At 39.1% G+C, this 9,042-nt stretch overlaps 1 non-coding gene across 1 annotated transcript; it reads left to right on the forward strand.

The window, feature by feature from the left end:
• The first annotated feature begins 7,020 nt into the window (after positions 1–7,020).
• On the forward strand, positions 7,021–7,127 carry LOC145090905 (small nucleolar RNA R71). Its single transcript, XR_013701827.1, has one exon. It is a non-coding gene; the product is annotated as a small nucleolar RNA R71 (small nucleolar RNA).
• The last annotated feature ends 1,915 nt before the right edge of the window (positions 7,128–9,042 follow it).

A 9,042-nucleotide genomic window follows, 5' to 3' on the forward strand; every position in this document is an offset into this window, starting at 1 on the left:
TGATGGTCATCACACAAGCTCATACATGAATTTACCTATTTTCTTATTAATTCTAGTTTCATGTTCATTAATCCTAGTCATGTGATGAAGTGGTCACATAAGCATATGAGGTTGACAATTAAAAGATGTTCATACTATTTAATTATCTTCCTATTAACAGAAAAATAGTTATTATTCACACACAAGGTTCTTTAACAAGCTAAAATCAACAAAATCACCAACATTGAATTAATCCTACCATAAATCAAACCATAGTATCAATATTATATCCCCAACCAGAAGTTTAAGAGTTTTAGCTCATGATTGAGGCAATTAACAGCAATAAAACAAATTCTAATTGTCTAGCCATAATGGAAAACAAAAGATTAAGTAGAATGATGAGAATTTGCCTCAAATCTCCTTCGGAATTGAATTCTAGGTTGTATCCTCGTTCTCTAGGGTTCTTTTGACTCTTAAATTGCAGCTATTCACTCCAGAAGGGTTCCAGAATGTCTAATGTCGATCTGAGAAGTTATCTTTATAGGTGCGAAACGACTCGTCGAGTCGATTGTCGGCTTGCCGAGTCCATTTCTTAATTCCCGTACACGATAAGTCACAAAGTCTTTATCTCCTCGAATCTTCGATCGGACTCACCGAGTAGTCGACCCTACTCGCCGAGTAGGTGTTGTTTTTAGTGGTTTTCTTCTTTGTTCAATTCCTGAGCTCCTAACCGCTTCTCCTGCTTCCTTTTGCTTATGAGCTTCACTTATGGACTGAAAACACAATTCAAACACTTTTAAGTATCTTTTGTCCATGATATGCAATAAATTAGCAAATAAATGATAAAAATCTATACTTATTATGAGGCTGAATATGCAAATATCAAAATACCCCACACTTGACTTTTGCTTGCCCCCAAGCAAAACTGAATTTTAACACATTAGAATCACATATGACAACTCCAATCTAACCCAACCATTATGCCAAGACCGCAACGCATGCATTTGTGTCTAAAATTTTTCCTAAATACCCCCATACTCCAAATACTCACAGTCCTCATAAACATTCGCCCACTTATCCCAAACAATGCTCATTTTATGCATCCCTCCGAATCCATCTGCAGAAAACCTCCTATCCTCAAGGTATTTTTAGTTGAGCAACCCAAGCATACATAATCTAGAATTACAATTTATGATACCACTATGGAGCTCTTTTGAATTCTTCACTTCCTTGATAATTTGATCTTTGATTTCTGTGAATTCACCACCTTGTTGTTTGATTTTTGGTATCTTCCATTTTTGAACTCTTGGAATTTTGATCTGTTGATCTTCACTTTATTGCTCCAAAATTCTTCATACTTTTCTTGCAATTCTCTCTCTCTCTCTCTCTCTCTCTCTCTCTCTTTCTCTCTCTCTCTTTTTTACATGTACCTCATTTTTTTCACTCAAAACCCTACATGCTTAAGTAGGGGCGCTCAACTTCAACCTTTATTGGCTAACGATAATTATTTTCTTGGATACATTTCTGGTACACGATGCTAAACATATTGCATCATTCGGGCTAAGCAAGGACGTGTTTTTTTCCCATGATTTCACTGGAATAAGGAAGCCACAAATGCACTAGAATGTATATAGGCTCAACTAAACATTTGGGGCTTCATGCAATCATCTACATAACTCTAACATGGAATCCTAATTACTTTTTACCAAAATTTTCTAAATTAATTCCTAAGTCACATTTTTGGTATGCAGCAATTTTAAAAATTAACCTAAATTACGACATTAGGATTCTACATTTACTAAGATGACATCAACCCCCTACCCCACACTTAATTGATGCAATGTCCTCATTGCATGTTATGCATGAAATATAAAAACATGAAATGTAGAAAGAATTGGAACAAACTCCCCAGGGGTAGCAGTCGCTAGGTCGATATCTCTTTTCTTCAACTCCATCTTCAATTGACTTTAGACATGGAAACAGCTCATCCACGTCTTGGGCATCAAATCACATGTGGGCAGCTCCAAATATGCAGGAAAAATAGTGTAAAATCTTCAGGAATTGATCGGGAAGAATAATTGGTCAAGTGGTATGTTCAACAACATCGAATCAGCAGTCTCCTTGGTATGAAAATAAGTGACTCGTCGAGTATAGTCACGGAAAGTTTCGAAAGTGTGAAAATATAAAGCGACTCGTCAAGTTGGTTAATTGCACTCGGCGAGTCGACCGCTGGGTGGAAAAATTCACGTTCTGCACTTGTTCCAGCTTTTGATAAATCTCAAGGGCTTCCCATAACTTCTATAATTATTCACTCATGTCGCTTAGGACCGGGCTCGACACCTTAACTCTAAACTCCGCCCTTTCTTGACTCTTTTCCACTCTTTATTTTTTTCTTTCTCTCTCAAACTCTAGACCCTTTATGCAAGCATTCCTAATCCAAAATCTGAAAGTCATCAAGGCAAATAAAACATCAATCATAAAAATAAAAGTCTTAACTAAAAATTCAAACACACCAAACAAAACAAAAATAAGTTGAAAATTGTTCCATTAAACATAAAAAAACTAATCATCTTCTTCCTCATCATGGCCATGCGCAGTCCTGTTGCCACCAGCTCCACTCCGTCTTGCATTAATGACCTCGTCCCAAGATGGTATATAAGGGAAGTTACCCCCATCAATGTGTGGAATATGGAAATGGTCAAAAAGCCGCACATGGGATTCATTGCTAAAATTGATACCCCTCGCCATTTGGTCTTGTAACCGCCTCATCTTGACATTGTACCAATCCATTGGTACTTCATCATTGTCCACCGGAATCACCGGTGGTTCCTCCTCCACGTCCCGTTCACGTCTCGATCTAACCCTCCTTCCCGGCGCCTCGGGACCGACCACCGGATCGTCATGCGGGATAGCATAATGACCACCGCCATAATCTTCAATAATTCTCTCCCTCCGAAAAAGAATGGGATTAAAGGGAGGGGCAGGAATCAACGTCATCAAGTTCCATGCACCGCGGGTCATCAACCCATAAGAGTTGGCTAACCGGGTCACGAACATTCCACCATTAATTTTGGAGGTTTTGTGATCCTTGACCGCACCCTCCTACAAATAAGAGGCCAAACACCATGGAATGTTGCAGAAGGTGTCGGCCGTGATGATACTCCAAAGATAAAATACGTCAAGGTTAGAAACCTTGTCGTCGTACTTCCTTTGATTTATTGTAGTGGAGATAAGGCGGTGTATGAGACGGTGTGTAGGTGACCTAATGCTCCCTTCTTGGGCCGACTTCGGAATATATAATTTGTTGGCGATTGTGTTCCACCAACCGGTACTCGTAACACCATCGGGGAACACCTTATGAGATTGTTCCAAGAAGGCGCGAAAGATAGCAGTCGTGACCAATGGTTGGTCGTAAATCCCCAAACGGCATGCAAGATCAATGACCGAACATTGATGGAATTCGCCCCCAAGACAAAAATTAAAACTCGCGGGGTGGTAGCAATCATCTCCTCCTCGGAAAGATACCGTGGAGAAAAATTCCCAGCAAAGTTCTCGATACACCGGTTCTTGAATTCTGAAAACCCGGCTCCATCCATCACAAATAATTGTCTCCCCATCGTAAGTAAATTCCTTCAAAAGGTAAGGCGCCAACTCTTCTTCATACCGGACATTCTTCAACCAATCCCAGTCAACCCTATTAGGTACATAGACCTCATTCTTCCTGACCTCAGCCAGCTTCTTCTTCCATTTTGTCATTGTTGAAGCAGATTTAATTCGAGGAAAATTCAACCAAGGAAAATCTCCTTGGTTTCCACTTGAGCTCTGTCCTCTTGAAAACATGGTCCCTGCAAAACAAAGAACAAACAACCTAGAAAACACAGAAAATCATCAAAACAGATTACATCTGCGTCCCCGACTGGACTCGTCGAGTCCATGAACGACTTGGCGAATCGTATGAACTACAAGAGTCAGTCGACGGGTCGATTGAAATTCGACCATAAAACTTGAAATTTTTTCAAGGGTTTTGTCCATGGATGTTCCTAAGATGTATTAGAGCAAGAATAACCATCCAAAACAACACAATTAATACTAAATCAAAACCCTAAAAATTCACTAAACTTCAAAATCGAGTATTCTATGAAATTGAAACCTTAGAACATCTAAAAATCATGACTTTAATAGAATTATGGAAGAAATTAAGTACCTTTGTTGACAAAATTCAAGAATTTTGAAGAAAGAGTGAAGACTTGATGAATGCTTGAGAGAGAAAGCAAAAGTGGGCGTACGGCGAGTAAGGGGGAAATATGATCTCATTAGGGGTTAGAAACCCTAGTTTTACCAGATGTAAAAATTATTTTAAATTAATTTTTTTTCCGTAAATAAAATCGACTCGTCGAGTCAGGGTCAGACTCGGCGAGTCTGGTCGCAAATTTTAACTCATCTGGGATCTGAAGAGACTCGGCGAGTCAATTACAAGCAATTCAAAATTTATATCATTTTTTCATTCATTTATAAAAGAAAATTCATTTCACCCCACACTTAGCCCATATGCACTCTCAAGCAGTCATGTTTGATGATTTAGAAGACGAAAATAAAATCCTAAAAACGAAAATCAAACAAAACTAAAATGAAAAAGATGAAAGAAAGCAAACTCTAATAACGGTTTGCCTCCCGCCAAGCGCTTCTTTTTAAGGAGTCGTTAGCTGGACTCCTTCCCATCTACGTCTCTTCATTTTCCTGCATCGGGAATGCACGCCTAATCTTTTGCGGTTTATACTTTGTCTTGTAGGCGTGTATCTTCTTCTTGTAGGCCCGTCTCAATTCTTCTCTCTTTTTTCTTGTAGCATCATATTCAGATGCATGAATTTCCCTTTTCCCCATCTTCTTCTTCTTTACCCCATTCTCTTGCACCCTCTTTTGCACCCCTCCTTCTTTAAATTTCATTACTTCATAGTTGGTGAAGACTCGGGCTCGAGGTTTGGTAATGAATGGGTGATCAGCATCATCTTTCCTAACCCTTGCATTTTCCTCTTCTCCAAAGCTTGCCTCCTCTTTAAGTGGATTGTCTTCATCATCTTGCATTATTCTATCAAGGCATGCTACATGAACGTGTTGAAAATCACCATCCATTCCTCCTTCTGCTTCTTGATCTTCTAAATAATTAGGGAAAATCTTTATGTCCAGAACATGCAGGGAGCTGGTAACAAGCAGATCAAAATCATCCAAGTTGCTGAGATTTCCAAATGGACTCGCCGAGTCCATGTAAGCGACTCGGAGAGTCGGAGCGTATTCCTCACATCCCACTGTGTTTTCTGAATCGGTCCCTTTCAGTAGCTTCTCTATCTCCTCCAAGTCTTTGTCAACATCATCAATTCCTCCAGAAGATAGCAAAAACTTACTTGGATCTTCTTCTTGCAAGAGTGCAAGTTCTTTTTGTAGTATTTCATCATCCAAATTAATGAATGAGACTTCTTCTTTTCTTCCTTCTTCTTGCTTAATTTTTGGTAGAGCTTTAAACACTGCTGACTCATCTCCTACCCTTAATGTTAGTGCGGACTCGCATACATCTATCAATGCGCATGCGATATTCAAAAATGATCTCCCCAAAATAATTGGAATTTCGAGTTCTTCTTCCATATCAAGTACCACAAAGTCCACAGGGAATATAAATTTATCGAACTTAATGAGGAGATCTTCACAAACACCTCTTGGACGAATAATCATCTTATCCGCTAAATGGATCTTCATATTCACAGGCCTTGGCTCCGGTAACTTCAGCTTCTTGAAGAAAGAAAAAAGCATTAAGTTAATACTTGCACCCGAATCGGTCAACGCTTGAGTAGCAAGTACATTTCCAAATTGGCAAGGAATTATGATGCTTCCCGGATCACCCTTGTTTTCTGGTAGCTCACTTAATACTATCTCCGTGACTTCAGCTAAATCCTTTCTAGCAGCAAAGAGACCCTTTAGCAAGTTAAAATACTTGGGTGTTTGAAGCATCATTTCCACAAATGGAATGTTGACTTGAAGGGTCTTGACATGTTCCATGAAAGCTCTATATGCTCTAACTTTTTCATCAGGTATGGCTCTGATTGGGAATGGCAAAGGAGGATTGTAGGGATTTGATGAAACTGCAGATTTGTCATCAGGGCATGGACTCGTCGAGTCCATTAGAGGCACTCGGTGAGTCTGGTCGGGTTTAGCTGAACTCGACTCTTCTTTTGTTTCCGCTTTCACCTTAGTTGAAACCTTCTGTGCAGGGGTCATAGGAGTAAAAAATTTCCATAGCTGGAGGTTATAGCATTCATGTTCTCCATTCTTGGATTATTCTCGGTTTTACTCGGAAGTTCTCCCGGTCTTCTCTCGTTCACTTGATGTGCAAGTTGTCCTAGCTGTTTCTCAATGTTGAGAATAGATGCTTGCTGATTCCTCAGTATATTTCTGGTCTCTTGTATTGCAGCATCATGATCATTGTGTCTTTTCTCGGACGCGGCTATGAATCTTGTGAACATCTCTTCTAAGTCGGCTCTCTTTTCCACAAATGGTTCTTCCTTTTGATAGAAACCCCTCTCCTTCTGCTTGTATTTCTCTTCCTTTGCCCTTTTATATTCTTCGTATGGGAGCCATTCCTTCTTGGGTTTTCGCCAATTCTCGTCGTATTTGTCCCCGCTTGAGTTGAACACTTGCGCCTTCTTGTTTCCATTTTCATCCAAGTCACAATCCTTTGTGAGATGATGCCCTCTACAGTTCTCGCATCCAACTCGAATAACATGGATTGTTTGATCCATTTTTGTCATCCTTCTATCTAAACTATCGAGCTTAGCCATTACCGCTGCCATGCCATCATTGGTCGAGTTCACTACCCCCCGACTTACTTCATTTCTTGAATTGTGGTATTCTCTAGAATGCTTAGAGAATTCTTCAATTAATTCCTTGATTACCGGGGGTGCCTTCTTTGTGAGTGGGCCTTGCGAGTCGAGCAATTGCCTTGTGGTGACATTGACTCCATCATAGAAAATGGAGACCTCTTGTTGGCTATTAAGGTCATGGTGTGGGCAATCTCTGAGGAGACCTTTGTACCTTTCCCAAGCCTCATAAAGATACTCTCCGGGTTGTTGCTCGAAGTTGGCAATGGCTTTCTTCAACTTGGCTATTTTGGAAGGCGGACAAAAATGGTCTATGAACTCTTCTTTCATTTTAGCCTATGTGGTGACCGACCGGGAGGAAGTGACTTGAGCCAATCCTTTGTAGCACCCTTGAATGTGACTGGAAGCATGCAAAGTAGCTGGGTCTCGCGTGGCACATTTGGTACATTGAAGTATCCAGCCACATCATTTACTTCATCCAAGTGCTTGTAGGCGTCTTCGTGGTCTTTTCCATAGAAGGGAATCTCCTTGAGTTGAGCGAGGATATGACCCTTATGCTCAAAAGTAGCAGTTGCAGGAATTGCGGGCTGCACAAGTCCCGGGCCAGTGTCATCGTGCATCCTCTTCTTCCATTCCCCCATGGGGACTTCATCGATATTAGCCATAGTGATAGCTAAATCGTCCTCAAAATCGGATTCGTGCTCGTATGTAGGTTCTTCTTCTTCCTCGGTCTCGTACTCGGTGTCTTCCTTGATCAGGTCTTCGATTGTTAAAGAGGCGTTGGATGCTCCTGATTTGCTGCTCTTCTTCTTGCTGAAAACGGACTTGAGGTTCTTTAGTGGAGAATTCTTTGAAGAAGCGCATTCTCCAACGACTTTTCCTTTGTTCATCCTTAGTGCGGATTCCGGGTCTTCGAGAGGAGGGACCAAAGGTGTATCAGATCCTCGGGTCATGAAACAACTGCAAACAAAACAAAAAATAAAATGCGTAAAAGGAACAAAAATAAAATAAAAACTAAAACTATGAACAGCGATGGACTCTCCGAGTTCAAGGCAAAAAAACAGAAAAACTTTCTAATTACTAATTAAAACGGATTTTTATTAAAACTTATACTAATTACTAAATTACCTAAGAATTAACTTTGTGTAAGATAAATCCTACACAAAGGATCGATTAAACTAGAAATTAGTGCTAATTTAGAACCGTTCCCCGGCAACGGCGCCAAAAACTTGATGTGTGTAAACTCACTTAGTTTTAATCCTACTTTTAATTATAAAATGAACACACAAAGGCAGTGGACCTATCAATTGTGGTATAGCTAAATAAGTAGGGTATCGAACACAGGGAACGGTAAATTAAAACTAAAGACTAATTTTATCTAAATTAATTAATAAGTAGGGGTTTTCTCTAGTTTTACATGACTAGAAACTTACTAACTATCACTTAAACTAAAAACTAGAAAAGAAAAGATTTAACTAAATTCAATAATGGGAAGGACTTCTGTTTAGTTCAATTCAATTGATCTTATGGTTGATATTATTGTAATAGTGCAATGGATTAATTCTTCTATTGGTTACCGATTCAAGTGATTAGATTCACGTTCGCTGCACTAATCCTTAGAGAACAAACTAACTCAAACAGTAATCAGTTGTCTAATTTAATTTAATTCACTAGATTATTTATTCGGGTTAATTTAGACTTGTAATAGCTAACTAATTTGGTCCTTTAGTTAACTTCTTGTTGATGGCCATCACACAAGCTCATACATGAATTTACCTATTTTTCTTATTAATTCAAGTTTCATGTTCATTAATCCTAGTCATATGATGAAGTGGTCACATAAGCATATGAGGTTGACAATTAAAAGATGTTCATACTATTTAATTATCTTCATATTAACAGAAAAATAGTTATTATTCACACACAAGGTTCTTTAACAAGCTAAAATCAACAAAATCACCAACATTGAATTAATCCTACCATAAATCAAACCATAGTATCAATATTGTATCCCCAACCAGAATTTTAAGAGTTTTAGCTCATGATTGAGGTAATTAACAGCAATAAAACGAATTCTAATTGTCTAGCCATAATGGAAAACAAAAGATTAAGTAGAATGATGAGAATTTGCCTCAAATCTCCTTCGAAATTGAATTCTAGGTTGTATCTTCGTTCTCTAGGGTTCTTTTGACTCTTC

The sequence above is a fragment of the Lactuca serriola genome, chromosome 2 (genome assembly GCF_051521515.1).
Source record: "Lactuca serriola cultivar US96UC23 chromosome 2, Lser_US96UC23_V15, whole genome shotgun sequence".
In the NCBI taxonomy this organism is placed as follows: Eukaryota; Viridiplantae; Streptophyta; class Magnoliopsida; order Asterales; family Asteraceae; genus Lactuca; species Lactuca serriola.